Here is a 17634-nt window from a genome sequence, read left to right as displayed (position 1 = left end):
GGAAAGGAGAGGACACGAGAGAGGGGGCCTTGTGGCTGTATGAGAAAGGCCACACACAAATGGTTAAAATATTGCTTACTTCTATTATATCATGAAAAAAATGGCAGTGACCAGAGCTGCCTGGATTAGGAAGAAAGGGTGTAATTCCATCTTGGGGCTTCTGGTGAGTTGAGCTTGTGGTTCTGTGGTTTATGATGTCACCAGAACCCCTGGCTGGAGTCACAGCCTTTTAATTTACAACTTGGTAAATGGGGAGGCCGAGGGTCCATCATGCCTGCTGGAAATGTGGTGAGGACCCAAGGGTCGAGGTTGGCCTGGGAGGTCAAGTTCCAGATGCCGGCCCCTTCTTCCCTTAGTGGGGAGTCTTGGTTAAGCTGCTTTTCTTGTTCTGTCCTCGGTTTCTTCTCTCCCTTTCTCCCCATCCCTCCCTCCTCATTTCCCCAAGTTGCACAGCTTCATTTTCCCATGATTTATTTTATAAAAAGCCCAAGTTAGCCAGATTCCTCTGGCCTTCCTGCTCATTAAACTCACAGTTCAAACCTTTCTATCCGAAAGCCTACCCCAGAAAGGCTCAAATGTGACATCTCTGACTTTTGAGGGAAGAACCCTACTGTGAATTGGGTGGCTCCCTTCTGTCTTCTGTTCTGCCTCCAGCCTCCCACGTACTCATCCATGTCAAGGTCAGGAAGTGATGGTTTAGCCTCAGCAGATGCCTGTGGCCTCCTCAAGCATGGCGGCATGTTGGTCCCTGAGTGCCTTTGGTTATCCTAGTTCCTCAGCCTCCCTTTATCCTTCAGCCCGTAACAGAAGCTTACTGGATATTTATTATTGGCAGGATATGCTAGCGTGAGATCTGGGGACGTAGCAGAAAACAAGATAGAGATGATTGCTGTTCTCATGAAGCTCCACCTGCCTGCCCGACACCTGCCATTTTGGGGTCACAGAGATCTCAGAGTTAGCATGTCTCAGCCCTTGTCTCCAGATCTCCTCCTCGGGGGCTCCCTATTCAGTTTCTGCCACTATCATTGCCTAGTTACTCAAGCCATTCACCTAGGAGTGTCCTGCCCAATTTCTCCTTTTCCCTCATCCCCAACCTCCAGTCCATTCCGTTAGCTGGTCTGGCCCATGCTATCTCCCAGTGAGAACTGTTCTGGACCACTTCTCTCCACCTCACTGACATCGTTTGATTCTACCAGCTCTTAACAATTGCAACAGCATCCTGGTGGCACTTCCCACTTTTTTTTTAAAATTGTTTTTTCTAACCCAGGAGTTCTCCAAGTGGGGTCCCCCCACCAAGGAAGTGTTAGACATGCATATTCATGGGCCTCCCCCAGACCTATTGCGTCAGAATCTCCAGGGGTGGGGCCCAGCAATCTTGAGTTTGACAGACACCCCAGGTTATTTTGATACAAGCTCACATGTCAGAGTGTCCTCAGTCCATTTGTCAACCAGGCGAGGCACTTGGAACTTTTTAATGCATTCTCTTATTTACTTTCATTTTACAGGTGAAGGGACTGAGGCCTGATCTTGGAGGGTAAATTGAGCTGTAGCACGTCCAGCTGAGGACCCTGGCTGAGCTTCCCATTATCCTTTCCCACAGCCTGTAAGATGCTATCCCATCTGGCCCCAGTCTCTCTCCCCAGCCTTCCCTTGAGCAACACTGTTCCTTGGACTCGCTCGTTTTAAGACATTCTAATCTTTTAGTTTCAGGGACACACAGTTCCCTTTCCAGCCTCAGGGCCTTTTCACACACTGTTCCCTCTGCCCGGATCCCTCACTGTCCCGTTAGTTTACATGGATAGCACCTTCGCTTCATCATTCGTCCCAGCAAAAATGTCACCTCCTCAGAAAGACTGCCCCTGACTGTCTTAAAATAGGTTTCCCTGGTTTTCTCCATTTTAATTCCTTACGTGTCTCCACACGGCACACACAATTAGTAATAACTTTATTCATTCACGTATTTTTACGTCTCCTCCCCTGGGAAGTGAGCTCCTTGGGGACAGGAGCTGTGTCTATTCACCACAAATTCCTAGTACCTAGCCCCAGAAATACAGCATGGAACAAATGAGTGAGTGAACGAATGAACGAACAAAATAGTCTATTTTGTTTTGTCAACAAAGTCCTTACTTGTCTTTGAGGTCTCAGCCCAAATATTGCCCTCTCCAAGGAGCCTTCCCTCGTTCCCCTGGCGGAGTTAAATCCGTGTTCTCCTGACCCTCTGGAAGGCACCATTATGGCACTCATTTCCTTGTAGGGCAGTGGCGGGGGTGGGGGGGCAGGCAGTGGGAAGGCAAGAGTGTGGGCTCTGAGACACAGAGACCTGAGTCTATGAAACAGCTTGTGTCACTTCCTGGCCGCTTGCCATTTTGTCTGTCTGAGCTCTCTCACGGGTAAGATGGAGGGTTTCTTGTGAGGATGGAGATAATGTGCCCAACGCAGAGCAGGCCCTTAAGGAGGAGTGGCTGCTACTGTTCTAGAACTAGTTACTCACATAACTCCCTCACTCGAGAGACAATGAGAGAGGGAGCTCCCAGAGCACTGGCCTCTGTCTCGTTACCCATGCTGGTTGAGGGTGGAGGCAGAGTGAGTCCTCTGCCCACCCCTCCCCGTGCACACCCAGGGCATGGTTTTGGTGGCCAGCCGGCCAGAGGACAGTGAGAGGGCTGTCTGTGTCTGTGGGTGAGCCCGGTCTATGACTCACAGGGAAAGGGAACACAACTGGCTTGAAAAGCAAGCTAGACCTATTTACTGATGCTCCCCTCCAACGAACATCCCAAATAGATGAGCCAAAAACGCAAAGAAAACCATGGGATCATAGCTTGAGCTGAGTCTCCCGTTTGCCACAAGATGCCACCGAGTTGTTTCGCAACACTGCTTGGAAAGGCCCAGCGGGTTTCTTTTCCACCCAGAACTTCTTCCTTCCAGCGCTTGCCCTCAGCTGCATGGGTGGCAGGGCATGCGGGAGCCCCTGGATTCCTGGGAGTCCTCTGGGTTTTTGCCCCATCCTCCCTTGGTGATTGGTAAAGTCTGTTTTTCTCCCGCTGAGAATCCTGGCCTCGCGGTAGATGCTGGGGACCGCCGGCCCATTCTCCCTCCAGCAGACTCGTCCCTACCACGGAGCTTCCCAAGCTGCTCTGCCTAGTGCTGACCTCTGCTCGCGCCTGTGACCAGGGGACCCATCTCCACGTTCAACAGCATCTGCCATCTTGGGCTGTGTTCAGTCACCGGGGGGCACTTTGAGGTCTCAGCTTCTTCTGGAGGCAGGACTTGGCCGTTGGTCCGCTTCCCGCGTGCTCCCTGGGCACGGTGCACGCTAGTGAGACTTCTGCTTCCAGACCTCCCTTAGTGTCTATCAGTCAGTATCTTTCACACTCGAGGCATTTGGATATATCTCACCTCCGTGATTTCTGCCGTAGTATGTTTGCAGCTGATACTGTTACTTCTTATTCTCTTTCAAATCTGCTCACTGTTTAACATCAACAGACATTTGATGTGGGAAGTTTATACCATCACCGTAAATGGAAAACCAGTGTCAATTGCCATTAAATGATAATAATAACACAACAAAGGCACAATCAGTTAATGTCAGCTAGCTCTTTCTGCCCACGAGAAACTTGAGCCGGGGACCTGCTTTCTCTCTGTGAAGAGGGAGAGACAGTAAGTTTTAGAGATGTGTTAAAGTCATTTTCGCGTTAAACCGTGACTTTTTCCTTGATACAATCAAAAAATGTGAAAGAGAATCGAGAACAAAATAATGTCTTGATTTCATATTATATAAGGCTATGTGTGGGGACCACCTAAACCGTATTAGGTATCGTGATTTTTGTCAACAATGCTGTGTTCTGTACTTCAAAATTGCTAAGAGACCGGATCCCAAGTGTTCTTACCACAGTAGAGAGATGACGGTTATGGGACCTGCTAGAGATGTTAGCTAAAGCCACAGTGGTAATCACACTGTAGTATAGAAATGTATCAAATCCACATGTTGTATACCTTTCACGTACACAGTATCATAAGTAAGTTACATCTAGGAAGACCCCTAATACTTAGGTAGGGAAGGCACTGAGTGTTTTGCAGAGATTGACTCACTTTTCTTTGTAACAGTCTGTGATGTTGTATTATAATTATCCCCATTTTACAGATTAGTTAACTGAGGCATCAGGAGGCTAACTCGTTTCTTCATAGAGCTTGTAGGTAGTGGGGGCAGGATTTGAACCCAGCTGTCTGATTCTAGAAGTCTTGATCTCAAATGCTGGTCTCTACAGCCTTCGAAGCGGTCACTTGTCCCAGCGTTTTGGCAGACTCTGGCCATGTGTAAGCAGGGTGGGTCTGGTGTAGGCAGGGTTGCTTCCTCCCGGGGCTGGGGACTGTGGCCATCATGCCCGCAGTACTCTTGTGTCTTCAGGTCTGTTCTCTTCGTCGAGTGCCTCCTGTGGGTGCGGTGCTGTGGTGGGCACTGGGGTTGTGGATGCCGGTGCACCCCAGACCTCGCTCCCAGGGAACTCACGGTCATCCAGTGGGGGACAGAGACTTGTAAATGGCACTGAAACGGCCACGAGATGGGTTCTGTTACAGAGGGGGCCCTGGGATGTGATGGGCTATAGGTACCTCGCTCGGTTTGAGAGGCGGAGAGGTAGGTGGGGCTTGGCAAATGCCTTCTGAAATGAAGAAGGACACAAAGGTCATGCAGAACACAGGGAGCACTTGAGAAAAGGCCCAAGGCTGGCCAGCTGGGGATGGGGAGGGCAGCATGCTTCCTGACTCCCTTGAAGAGCGTAAGCAAGTCTCTGGAAGCCCTGTGGGGAAGATGACAGCCCTGTAGGGAAGAAGTTGGGCCGGCTCTTCTTTGTCATTGCCTTTTCAAAGGACACAGATCTGGAATTTTGTGCGTGGTGACCAGGAAAGACCTCCGGCTCAACAGAGAAAAGCGGAGGCTTTGGTCCCGGGCTGTTCCCCAAAGATCACCGCAGTCTGATACTTGTAGTCTCCGTACCGCTGTTTCAGCCCGTGACTCGGAGGTGTGCAATTTTGGCCATTCCGGGGAGGTAATTTCAGGGGTAAGTCTGTTCATTTGAAACGCCACGCTGGCAATCGGGTCAGGTTTTTATGGGAGGATTTTGTGTTCTGCATATAAGGAAGCACTGCTCGTTAGCTACTACGAATGTGCCCAAAACATCTCTCTCCAGAATAGACTCGTGCTTTGCAGATGAAATGAAACATACTGGGGCCACACTCAGAATAGAACGTCCTTGGCTTGGCGTTGCGATCCCCGGTGAGCCGCTGACAAGAGCCCTACAGTGGGAACTGCCACGCTCCATACTTGGAGCTCCTCGCTGAAGGCGGGAGGCTCGGGAACCCGGAGCCGAAGGGCTGTGACGAATGGCAGGCTGTGAACATTTTTGGGGAGATGCAGATGCTCCCTGGACTATTTCAAGGATGCACATACTCTCGGGCAGCATTTGATAAGTGGCGGTGGAGGGCTAGTTCTGGCACAAGCGGTGAGGAAAAATAGTCACAATTCAGACCTTCTCACCAGAGCAGCTTAGGTTGTGTCTGCACAGAAAATGGAGATTGTTTGGGCATCTGCTCCGGAAACACAGGCAGGTGGGAAACCGGATCACCTCTGATGTACTGAAGGGCACTGGCTGTGTTGCCTAACCTTTCAAGATAACAGTGTCCTATTTTATTTTATTTTATTTTATTTTATTTTATTTTATTTTATTTTATTTTATTTTATTATTATTATTTTTTTAATGTTTTATTTATTTTTGACAGACTGAGAGAGACAGAACATGAGCGGGGGAGGGGCAGAGAGAGAGGGAGACACAGAATTTGAAATAGGCTCCAGGCTCCGAGCTGTCAGCACAGAGCCCGACTCGGGGCTCGAACTCATGAACCACGAGATCATGACCTGAGCCGAAGTCGGATGCTTAACCGACTGAGACACCCAGGCGCCCCTATTTATTTATTTTTAAATGAGGAGGTTCGGCCATATTTGGGAAGCTTTCAGGTCACTTTCAGATTTTAAGTCCAGTGATTATCTGGGGACAGTGGGTAGGAACTTGCTGGGGTGGTTTTTGCTCAGTGTATTGGGCAGGCCCTTCAGCTGCAAGTTCTAGAAATACTCTGGGAATTTATCCACAGGACATTGAGTGCACTCACTGGGTCAAAAGCAAAGCTTGAGTGCCTGAGTCATGCAAAGGAGGGGAACTGGGGCAATGCTGGGGACCTGGGCAGCCGAACTGAAATGCTGTTTCCTGGGGCTTAACTGCTAGGTCCATTAAGCCTAACCTTTTTGGGTCTTGTATTATTCGACTCTAGCCTCAGAATTCCCGCGTGGGAGAGGGTCTCATTGACCTGTCTTGGGTCCAGTACCCACTCCTTGGGCAAGGGAACACAGAGTTCCTGGAATCATAGGCCCGTCAAGACTGTGAGCAGTGGGGAGGGGTAGGGGGAGGCGAGAGGGGAAGAATGCACTGTCCATAAACAAAGTGCTTTGTTACCGGAAAAAGCAGGCATAGATACTGGATGGGTTACGATAACAGATTTCTGTTACTCTGGCGTAATCAATGAAAAGGAGATAATTTGGACGGTCACAGTGTCTAATTTTAAGGTCATAATGAGCAAGGCAGCTGCTGTCTCAGCCTGATCCTATCAAACATTTGCTTAAATATTCCACTTGGCCGTGTAGAGACAAACATTTCTACACGTGGCCCATGACTTGGCCATAGTAGGACCCTGGTTCCTTCAGCCATTTGTCTAATCCATTGATGAGTAGAATTGAACAGGCCGGAGTAAGTGAAGCTGAATGACTTCAATGATAATACTGGGGTCTTTATTTTTAGATTTGGAGTCATAAGTGATTTTTCGCATACGTTCCTTGGATTAGAAGGGAAAAAAGGAAGAGGAGGAATAAGAGGGGAATTGATAGCAACCCTTAAGCTCTTGGTTTACTTTATTCCTTTTCCCTCTTGGGTTAGGTGAGCAAGTTATATTGTTAAATTTCCACTAAATATTATTCTTACCATGTACTGACAGTGGAGAAACAGCTTCAAGCAGCGTTTTCCAAAGCATGTTCTTTGGGATGTAGGCCTTGAGATTCAAAAAAAAAAGGGGGGGGGGATGTTTTATAGTCAAATAAACTTGGGAGATACTCCAAATTATATTGTCTGTTGGGTATTCATGATATGCAATGGCACTGATAAGTCCTGTAGTACACGAGCCTGTTTTGTCTAACGGCATTTCCCAAACATTTTTGACCATGTGACATTAAAAAAAAATAACATCTATTACTGGATGACATCCATCTATTACTGGATGACAGGCTCACAGTGCTCTTTCACTCCCACTGATCAGGAATATGTAGGGTCATCGGTCACCTCTTCATCTTCTTGGCACTTAGAGATTTCTATACAGTGACTTCAGAGACTATGTGTACTTGCACTGGAGAATTCTAACGCAAACCTGGGGCCTCAAAGCATACTTACATGTTGCTCTAGATTTTCTGTGACGAGGTTCATGTTTCCTCCCACCAAATGTTTGCCAGGTGCCAGTGCACAATGTCCTAGGAGGCATAGTTGGAAGGAGAGAAATGAGTAATGGATGGACCCTTCCTTAAAGAGCGTCTGGGCTCACAGGGCAAGAGTGCATGCAAACAAATCACAAAAAAGAGGTCAGATGAGTAACAATCGAAAGATGCTCCGTGCCAGCCCCAGGAGGGGCTTGGTGTTTTATGTGTATGCTAAGACCCGCAAGTATGTACCCTGTACGCAAGGCTCACCAACTCTGCTCTATGGTATTATGTTTCCTTTTTCCACATAGAGGAATGGAGGTTTAGAGAGGTCTGTCTCTTGCCCGATAATGTACCCTCAGTGAATGATGGAGGCAAGGCTTCAAACTAGCTCTGTCTGACCCTGAAGCCCAGGGTCTTTCCAGACACCTCACACTGCTGCCATCTCCTGATCAGATTTCCCAGATCCCAAGGCCAGATCGTTTCAGAGACTGTCAAATATTAGAGTGGGCTCCACCATTTAAATGAGTATTGTCTCAGAAAACCTGAGCCGTGATCTTTGTCGCTGGAGGGAATTGAGAGGAGGGCAACTTTCCCCTCTAAAAAAAGTTATTTCTAGTTATGTGACCAATTGATAAATGCACTCATAAAAAGTGAAAACGTTGCTGCAGATAAGCTAACGTATAGCTGCTGTGCTGGTCTCCTCTTCCCCTTTCTCAAGGGCAAACCATACGATACATTTGGGGTGTGTTCCTCCAGACCTTTCTCTGTGCATCACTTAACGCACAAATGGATGTAATATGGGAAGTATCCCACTGAGTGCATTATCTTGCCCATTTTTTTTTTCCACTTACCAGTATGTTCGGAGCTCTTTCTATGCAAGTACACATAGCTACATCACTCTTTTTTTAAACCACTCTTCCTTTTGAAGCAATAACTTCTTATTTTGAAAGGTAAAAGTTGCAAGAATAATACGAATAGTTCAAAGATCTTCAAATACCTTTTAATGTTTTGCCCTGTCTGCTATATGTGTGTGTGTGTGTGTGTGTATGTATATAATGTCTATACACACACATTATACATATAATGCAGTTTTCTTTTCTGAATCATTTGAGAGTAGGTACTGTTGTTATACTCCTTTCCCCCTAAATACTTCACTGTGGATTTCCTAAGAGTAAAGATATTCTCTTAAAAAGCCATGGTAGTTATCACCTTCTCTAGATGTAATATTGGTAGATGGTAGTCACCACCTATATTCCATTTCTTCTGGCAATTAATCGAATTCTGTCGTTTGTAGTACTCCTCCCTGCAATCTAGGATGCCGTCTAGGATGAGATACCGTTCTTAGTTGTCGTGTCTTTTTGTTCTTTTGTTAGCATGGAACATTTTTACAGGCTTTCTTTGTATTTTATCCTATTGACGCTTTTGAGGACTACAAGTGCTTTTTATGGAATGGACTGTTGCTTATTTTGGGTTCTTCAGTGTTCTCTTAGGATTAGATTATTAGATTCAACATGCATTTTCAGCCAGAATATTCTATAGGTCCTTTTCAGGTGCTACATCTGCACCCTCACAGTGTCTGCTCGGCCCTCGTTGGTGATGCTCATTTTGATCACCTGGTTAAGGTGTTGTCTGATTTGTCTCCTTTAAAGGTGCTGTTTTTTTCCCCCTTGGAACGAATATGCATTCTGTTGGAAGACCCTTAAGACCAGGCAAATAGCCTGCTCTCCATCAGTATTTCTTCCCAGACTTAGCATCCACTGATGATTCTTGCCTGAGCCAATATTTATTAAGATGGTTGCAAAATGATGACTAGCCAGCTGTAACAACCCCTCCACATACACCAATGGGCTTGGCAGGGTCCTCCTTTTCCCCTTATGTATTTGTTTACCTATTTATTGTGGACTCATGGGTTCTAATTTTTTAATGGTCTATCTGTTACTTTCCTTAATTATTTTGGTGCTCAAAATGTCTCAGATTTGGCCAGTGGAAGTCCCTTCCTGTGTCCTTGTGACATGTACCCATCATTTTTTGAGTACTTTTTTACTTTCTGGCGTTACAAAATGTTCCAGGCTCATCTTGTACCTACCCTGTCTCAGCCCCAGATTGCCCCAGATTGAGCCATTTCTCCAAGGAACCTTGGTCTCTTTTAATAGGGAATAGTATGATAGACCAAGATCTGCACACTAGCGTGCTCATTGCCATTGGGTCTCATCGTCTCTATCTACTATATTCTTTTAACTATTGCCTGGTATCTCACAGAATGACTGCATAGTAGTTTATCGGTTGCCCTATTGATGGATACTTAGGTGGCTTCCAACTTGTCCCTATTTAAACAACTCTCAAAGAATATTCTTGTCAGTTCTCTGTGTGCATTTGTGTAAGGAGTACCTCTCCAAGGGTGAGTGAGGAGAAGTGGAATTGCTTGTTCACAAGGTGTGTATGTTTAAAATTTTACTACATACAGCCAATTTATTCTCCACAGTGGCTCTGCCAATGTAGAGAGCCCAGTAAACAGGATATGAAAGTCTTTATTTTTCCACACCCTTTCTCATGCCTGGTGTTGCCCAATATTTTGTTTTTACATAATTTCAGTGGTGAAGAGTGTTGTTGTATTGTTTTAATGTTCATTTTCTTGATTGTGAGGGTGAGCACCTTTCATGTGTTGACTGGCCATTTGTCCTCTCGTCAGAGGAAATAGAGAAAGCTTTATGAGGGATCTAACAGTTGAGCCAGACCTCACTAGATGACAAGGCTGTTAGGAGGTAGGCAAGACAGAGAAGCCGTTTCAGACGTAGGAAACAACAGAGCTAACCACAGAGCAGTGAGGGCCAACTGGTCGTAGACTTTGGATCCCCCACTTTCCTGGGGTGGGGCCCTGCTATTTCTCCTGGTGCTGCCTCTTTCATGGTCATCCCTGTGACAAGCTTTGGAAGAGATGGGAGGGCAGCTCCCCACCTTCTATTTTAAGGTCATTTTAGAATTCACACACACCTTCCTTGTCTGAGTGAAATTGAACCGGGGCTGAGGTAGCCAGATGTTTTTCTTAGGTGGTAAAACCAACCGTGCTCACCAAAAATCAGATCAAGTGAAGGAGCAGCTGATGAAGGAAAGAGTACAGACTAAATGACCTGCGGTGGGAAACAGATTGATCGTTCAGTGATATCAAGCAAACAAAACTCCACCCGGAAATGTGAGGTGGAAACCCCAACACGACGGGTGTGTAGGGTCAGGACTAGATGAGAGGCCAGCCTTTCATCGTGGCCCAGTGATTAGAGGCTCGGAGGGAAAATCAAGAGACTGCTGAAGAAAGAACATCTTACCGTGATCATTTTGCAATCTGTACATATATCAGATCACTATGTTGTATGCCTCAGACTAATATATTGTTATATGCCAATTATATCTCAATAAAACTGGATCAAAAGACTTAAAAAAAGAAAACAATGAAGGTGGTTACAGGCTCTTGATGGGGTTCTGCTGAAGGACAGGTGCAGGGTAATTTAATAGGGTGGAGGCAAGACCTTCTTTCACAGAAAAAGGGGCTCTGTGAGGGGAAAGGGCAAGAAGAAGGGATTTCATCTGGAGCATGGGGGATTTAGGTTGGAGATTTGGAACCGACCGGGACTGTCATCACTCTTCAAGTGATTTGTCAGAGGAGTTTGTGGAAGGTCCTCTTCCTCTTTGATAAAGACACAGATTCTTTTCTCTCAGAATGATTTGGAGCATCCTGTGTGAAAGTCCCCCAGGCCCGATTCTCTGCCCAGTCAGGGTCTTTGTGGGCAACTTCAGGTACAGCACCTGGGGGCAGACACTGGTTTACTGCTCACACATCCGTGTACTTTCTCTGTCAAGGAGAGGAGAGGAACCTAACCGGCAGGACCTGGACCTTTCATAGGGTAAACGGCTTTTGGGGCTGCAGACATACTTGGGAAAACGGCATAGTAATTTTTTTTCCTAATTGGTATCTTGACTTACTTCTCATAACAATACCATGATTTAGGGATTCTTATTCTTTTTTCCAGCCTTTTAACACGACAGATTTGAAGCTCACAGAAGCGTTGAAGGTCTCATATGAACGCTGCTAGATTCATTCATTCATCACCTAGATTCCACAGTTTTGTCTCTGGTTCCTTTGTCCCCATGTGAATTTGTGTACCTGTGTGTCTGTTATATGTATACACACATAGATCTGTGTGTCTTTATTTTTTCAGTTTGGCTGACTCTTTTTAAAGCACGTTGCAAACGTTATGACACTTCACCCATTTGGGAGACAGAGACCACACCTGCTATTTGAGTAGAGAGAATTTACTCTAATGACTTACCTAGGTATACAGTTATAACCAGGGAATTGCAAGAGTAGGAAGAGAACTCTAAGGAATCGTGGAGGAGGCAATTTCAGGAAGCAGGTACCATCTTCATGGCTCGTGGCATAAAGGTGAAAGCCTGGGATTCTTCAACTAGAAGCCTGGCAGGGAGGCTGCTTGGGCTGGTGCTGGCCTCTGAGCGTGGGCTGGGACCCAGACCTCTGAGCGGGGGGCTGGCTGGAGGGTGCTGGTGTCTTTGTTGGAGGGTGCTGGTGTCTTTGTGGGGCTGGCTTCAGCGGCTGCAGCTGCCAAGAAGTGCTTGGTGCCAGGGTGAAAAGGCCGTGCTGAGTGGCAGAGCCCGTCAGAGGGTTTGCAGAGTCCAGATCTAGCATCGGAGGCCAAGTATAGAGTACTGAGTTTGGAGTCAAGAGACAGCATTTTAGTAACTGGCACAAACCTTAAATACTTCAGCATGTATCTCCTAAATCAAGAAGGCACTCCTCCTTATACACAATATCATTATCATGCCGAAACAATAGTAATTTCCTAATGTCATCTAATATGCAATCTACGTTACGGTGTCCCTGTTTATCTGCCCAAATGGTTCCATGGCTGGGATTTTCATTTTGTACAGATTAGAATCCAGCCAGCATTTCTGCATTGCCTTTGCTTGGTGTATGTTAGTCTCATTCTGGAACAGTCTACTGCCTCCCTCTCCTTTTCAGAAATTACTATGACAAGAGGCTAGGCTGACTGAGTGGTACCAAGTCCCACATTCTGAACGTCTTAGTGTTTCTTCATGGTGTTTCCTTACCTCTTCTTCTGTCCCCAGCGTTTCCTGTGTCCTAGAAGTTTAAGTCTGAAGGCTTGATTGGATTCATTCATTTTTGTCAGGAATACTTCATAGGGGGTGTTGTGTTCTTCACTGCGATGTGTATTTTAGCCTGTGGATTATAGTGTCATCTTTTAAGAGGTTTAGGAACTGCAGATACAATTTTGAACCCCTGAGAGCAAAAGCCAAACAGTTCTCATGGAAAGGGGGAAGGATAACCATTTTCATTGTAACAGGTGCTGTCCATTAGTTCTGGTAGAACTTGCCCTAACCGAGCCCTCCCTGGCTCCTCTTGTGTCGTCTGGAGATGTTCTGTACCATGTTCTGGAACTTCTGCTCATTGAGAGACTAGGTTTGATCCTCAAGCATCCTGTTTTGCAGTCCTTTGGGTTCCCTACATGCCCTGCCAATGGAATTGTGGGGCATTACCACTTCCCTGGGCATGCTGGGCTAGCTCTCTGCTGCCCCTGAACGCTGAGCTGCAGAGCCAGTTTGATCATTATTTGTGAAAGCGGAGTTTCCTCTTCTTTTCTTGCCTGCAGTTGGCTCTTTGTGAGTTCTTCTGGGGGCTACTTTGCCCTCCCTCCTCTACGGACATGCCCTTCTCACGGGAGATTCTGCACTGGCTCAGCATTGCTGATGTTCTCTCTACCTTGTTGTTCACCACTTGGGATCTTGGCCAGGCTGACCTTTCTTGGGCAGCACCTTCACCTACTACCTTGGATCCTCTTTCTGGATTTTATTTTCATCAAATCCATTTTGCTTTCCCATGTGCGCCAGTGGAAAGGTCAGGCATGCTTGTTCCGAGCCAAGCCACAGAATCAGAGTTCTATGTTCAGTTTTTTAATTTGGATATCTACAGAGTTCCAGGTATAGTGAAGTCTTGAGAAAGACCAGATGTGAGAAAACCAGGAGTTCGAGTTAAGGGGGAAATGGCAGCTGACCTGTAGCTTCTGTGGGGTGGGGATTATTATGGTGAGCTGGAGAGCCCCTGGAAAAAATAGCCATAGATTCTTTGTAGCTTCTCCTATCAAGAGACGAAGTCTGTTTCACTAACCTGTGAATCTGACTGATCTCGTATCTTGCTTTAACCAATGGGACATTAATGAAAGGTATGTAGAGGGAGGCTTGAAAAATGCTTACCTATTGGGGCTGATGGGAGACCACTGAGCTAGCCTGCTGGACAGGCCACGTAGAAGAAACCTGAGGTGTCCGATCTAATGTCTGTCAGCTTCTGACTGTGGCCGTGTGTGTGAGCCTAGGCGAGACCAGCTGAAGAAACACTTAGGTGAGCCCAATCCAAATTGCAGATACTCATAGCTAATAAATGATGATTGTTTTAAGCCACGATTTGAGGTGGTTTCTTACACAACAAAGGCTAACTGGTATGTGCATCATGTGATGGGGGAAGCTCCCGCTCAGTCCCAGCCTAGAGCTGCCGTGCCAAGTATGGGCCCAGTATCATCGTATCTTCCAGTTTTTCTAGAAGAGAGAAAAATTCAAGATTAGTCTTACGTGAAATCTTCTAACTTTGAAGTTGGCTCCAATGTTTGCCACCCATCATTCTTGATCTAGAAGTAGTCATTGGAGGGGAGATACATGGCTGAGGGTGGAATGGGGGCAAAGGCTTCCTCTTGGCTGGCCTTGGAGCACTGAGTTAGTAGTAGACATTTGTGGCAGGGTGAGGATGCTTCTTAAAAAAATCCCTGAGAAGGGGATTTCTTCTGCTCATTTTTCAAGACTCAAACAAAATGGCATCTCCTGTGAGCTTCTCTACCACATAGTTCCTTCCTCCATCAAGGCACATGGTAAATACTCGGCCCTCTCCCTACCATCTGCCTCCCCACTAGACTTGGGGGCACTTCTGGCAGAACGTATCTGGGGGACTCATTTACCTTCCCACCCTGATGGTCAGACTGATGCATGTGGAAGGAACAAGTGACCTGGTGAATGCCTGGAATGTTCTTGTGTGCCCCTCCTTTTGGTGGGACAGGCTGCATCTTGTCACTGTCCCAGTCACCCTTCCTTGAAACCCTGTATCAGCGGGAGTCATTGAGCACAGATGCTCCTCTAGCTAAGGAATTCAAGAAAATGGAACTTTCTTACATTTTTGTCAGTTTATGGACAAGCGACAAATAAGCCCCCAAACCAACCCCAAAGGTCCTCCACGTGTCAAGTGTGTCAGAGGTTAAGCCCCAAAGGTGGCGCGTGAAGCTGGCTCTTGGTCTGGGGACAGTGATTAGCCTCCTTGGGGTCTTGGAGCTGGTGTGACCGCAGGTGACATGGGCCTCTGAGCGAGGTGATTTACCTCCACTGGGGAGTGCGGCGTTCTGTTGAGCCTGTGTGATCCGGGCCAGCCCAAACATCTGGCTGGTTACGGAAGAGTAAAGCCTCCCAGAATCTGGTCCCCTAATTCCTTGTACTCCCAATGAGAGAATGAGTGCACGGACACACTTTTTCCATTTTCGTTCACATATTTGACATCTCACGGTCTAAGACTTGGCGTGATCAGTGCAGGCCAGAAAAACTTTGTGGGAAAGCCATCAAAGACCCTCAGGGGAGGCCTGGGGAGGAACACATGTGCCTGGCCCGGCCTCCTTCTCCTTTCTGCAATAGTCCATTCTACCCAGCTGGTGGAGAGCTGCTGTGACTGTAGGAGCAGGGACTGGAGCCCGGCTGCGCAGGGCTTTCCTCTCTCCACTAGGGGGTGGGGGAGTTTGGATGTCCCGCTAGGACGCTGCCTGCATTAAACTCTACCGGGCAAGGAAACCAGGCGGCTCGGAGAACTAGTGAGCCACAGTGAGGTCTAGGCCTTTTGATGAGTTGCCTGTTGGAGGCAGGTCTGATTCCTGGGGAAGGGTGGGCAGTTGGGTCTGGCCCAGTCTGGTGCCAGGCAGGCCAGTGAGGGCAGCTGCTCTGGGCTGTGACTCCTGTAGTCCTGACCTCCCGGCTAGCCTCCGTCAGAGATGGCTCTGTCCCTTGTCACAGGCCTGCCATAAATGGTGACTGTGTCCTGGGTGGAGGACATAGGGACGGGCTTCCTGTTTTACAACACTGTAGTACGGGACCTGAGGCTCTCCCATGGCAGGGCGTTCAGGGTGCCAGGAAGCCTGCTGCCGTTGAGAGAATATTTCCCCAGCCTCCTGCTCACCGCCCGAAATTCCTGCATTCAAAATCTTACTCCTTTGAGTTACGGTGTGGGTGCTTCCCTGTGGTCTCTTTGAACAACGCAGCTCTCTCTGAGACGAGGAATATATTAACAAGGGGCCTTGGCAGTTGCTTTAGAACGCATTAGTTCATCACACTCTTCTCCCCGGCTGTGGCCCTTACTATGAAGCAGAGGCCCTTTACTATGAAGCAAAGGACAAAGACCGGGACCTGGGGGGCAAACACTTCTTCCGGAGCAAGAGGTGGTCGTGGAGGCCTCTTGGCGGTTTTCTGGGGAGGGAAAAGGTGGAGTAAAAAGAGGATCTTTGGAACGAAAGAGGGGACCTGAAGAAAGACGGGGCTGGGACACTGATAAAAGCATTCCATAATTTAATCTCATGCTGCCTTTCTGTCAGAGCTCCTTGATTTCTGAGTGGGATGTTTTGTTTCTCACCCTTCCCAGCTTCCCTGTTGCTTACTGAGGGACTGACAAAAGCTTGAGATCCAAACTCAAGTCATTTAACTTTCCAAGTCTGGATTTTCTTGTTGGTAAAGTGGAGAGAATCCTACTCATCATCATGCATGGAAGGATCCAAGCATAGCCTCTGTAAGGAAATACTAGCTTACTGATGCCATAGAAGAAAATCTCGAGTGTCTTCCTTTACCCCTAATATGGAATAGTACTAAAAATAAAAATGCTTCCATTTCTGGGAGGTTACAGTAGGGGGTCTGGTGAGAATGGAAGGCCAGGAAGATGCTGGCCTCAGCTTGTGCCAGATGTTGCCATCAGGTGAGAGTAGGGAAGAGGGACAAGATTTGGCTTCTGGATTTTCAGGGAAGTGCGCCAACTTTACGATTTTTTTTCAGGTGGGCCACATGTAGATCCGTGTTCTAAGTATGCAAGAATTAAAGAAAAGAAAAACCCTAAAATAGACAAGCAATATGTAAATACCATTTTCGTTTCTTTTCTTTTTTAAATTTTTAAAAATGTTTTTATTTATTTTTGAGAGAGAGAGAGACAGAGCACGAGTGGGATAGGGGCAGAGAGAGAGACACACACACACAGAATCCAAAGCAGGCTCTGTCAGCACAGAGCCCGACGCGGGGCTCGAACTCGTGAACCACGAGATCATGACCTAAGTCAGACGCTTAACCAACTGAGCCACCCAGGCACCCCCATAAATACCACTTTCGATGATTTACACCCAAACAAATAATTTCAGAAAACCAAAATCTAAAAGTATAAAGAGCAAACAACATAAAAATGCACAATGTTCCTCCATGGGGCAAGAAAGATGTGGTCCACACGGTCTCCTCCTGTTGCATCTTCCTGGATGGAGGGAAAGAAGGGTTGAAACATCAGTGAATCATCTCTTCTTCATTCAGAAGACCTTAGGGCAAACCCACAGAACACAACAGGACAACCTGTGTAAAGGATAATGTGAGAGTGAAGAAGAACAAGGGTGAGACAGGAGAACCTTCCAGACGTAGATCTGTACACGGACACTTGAACCCGAAAGTCCTGCACGCTGTCTAAAGGTGAACTGCAAATCTGGCTCTGAGCTTAGTGGTGGCCAAAGCAAAGAGGGAAATATGATCTACAAGAGGCCTTGCACTTGCCAGCAGCTGGACCCAAGCCCAGCTCACTCAGGAAAAGCACAGTTCTCGCTGGAACCAAACATCTGGCTGATTATGGAAGAGTCAAGGTTTCTACCCTGGGTTTTCACGGAGGAAACACTGCGTGATAAAGTCAAGGACTTCTTCACCGCGGCACCGCAATACACGGAACAATGGGTTTTGTCCACCTCACCAAGAAATTCCCTCCATGGAGGCAGATG

The 17634-nt window shown here is 47.1% G+C and overlaps 1 long non-coding RNA gene across 1 annotated transcript; it reads left to right on the top strand.

The window, feature by feature from the left end:
• Nucleotides 1–215: 215 nt before the first annotated feature.
• Nucleotides 216–3627, top strand: LOC122201389. The gene is made up of 3 exons (XR_006194126.1): nt 216–288; nt 1506–1603; nt 3047–3627. It is a non-coding gene; the product is annotated as an uncharacterized LOC122201389 (long non-coding RNA).
• Nucleotides 3628–17634: the final 14007 nt, after the last annotated feature.

Source organism: Panthera leo, chromosome A1 (assembly GCF_018350215.1).
Source record: "Panthera leo isolate Ple1 chromosome A1, P.leo_Ple1_pat1.1, whole genome shotgun sequence".
Lineage (NCBI taxonomy): Eukaryota > Metazoa > Chordata > Mammalia > Carnivora > Felidae > Panthera > Panthera leo.
The sequence above is the reverse complement of the archived record's forward strand: the minus strand, read 5'-3'. Positions and strand labels throughout refer to the sequence as shown.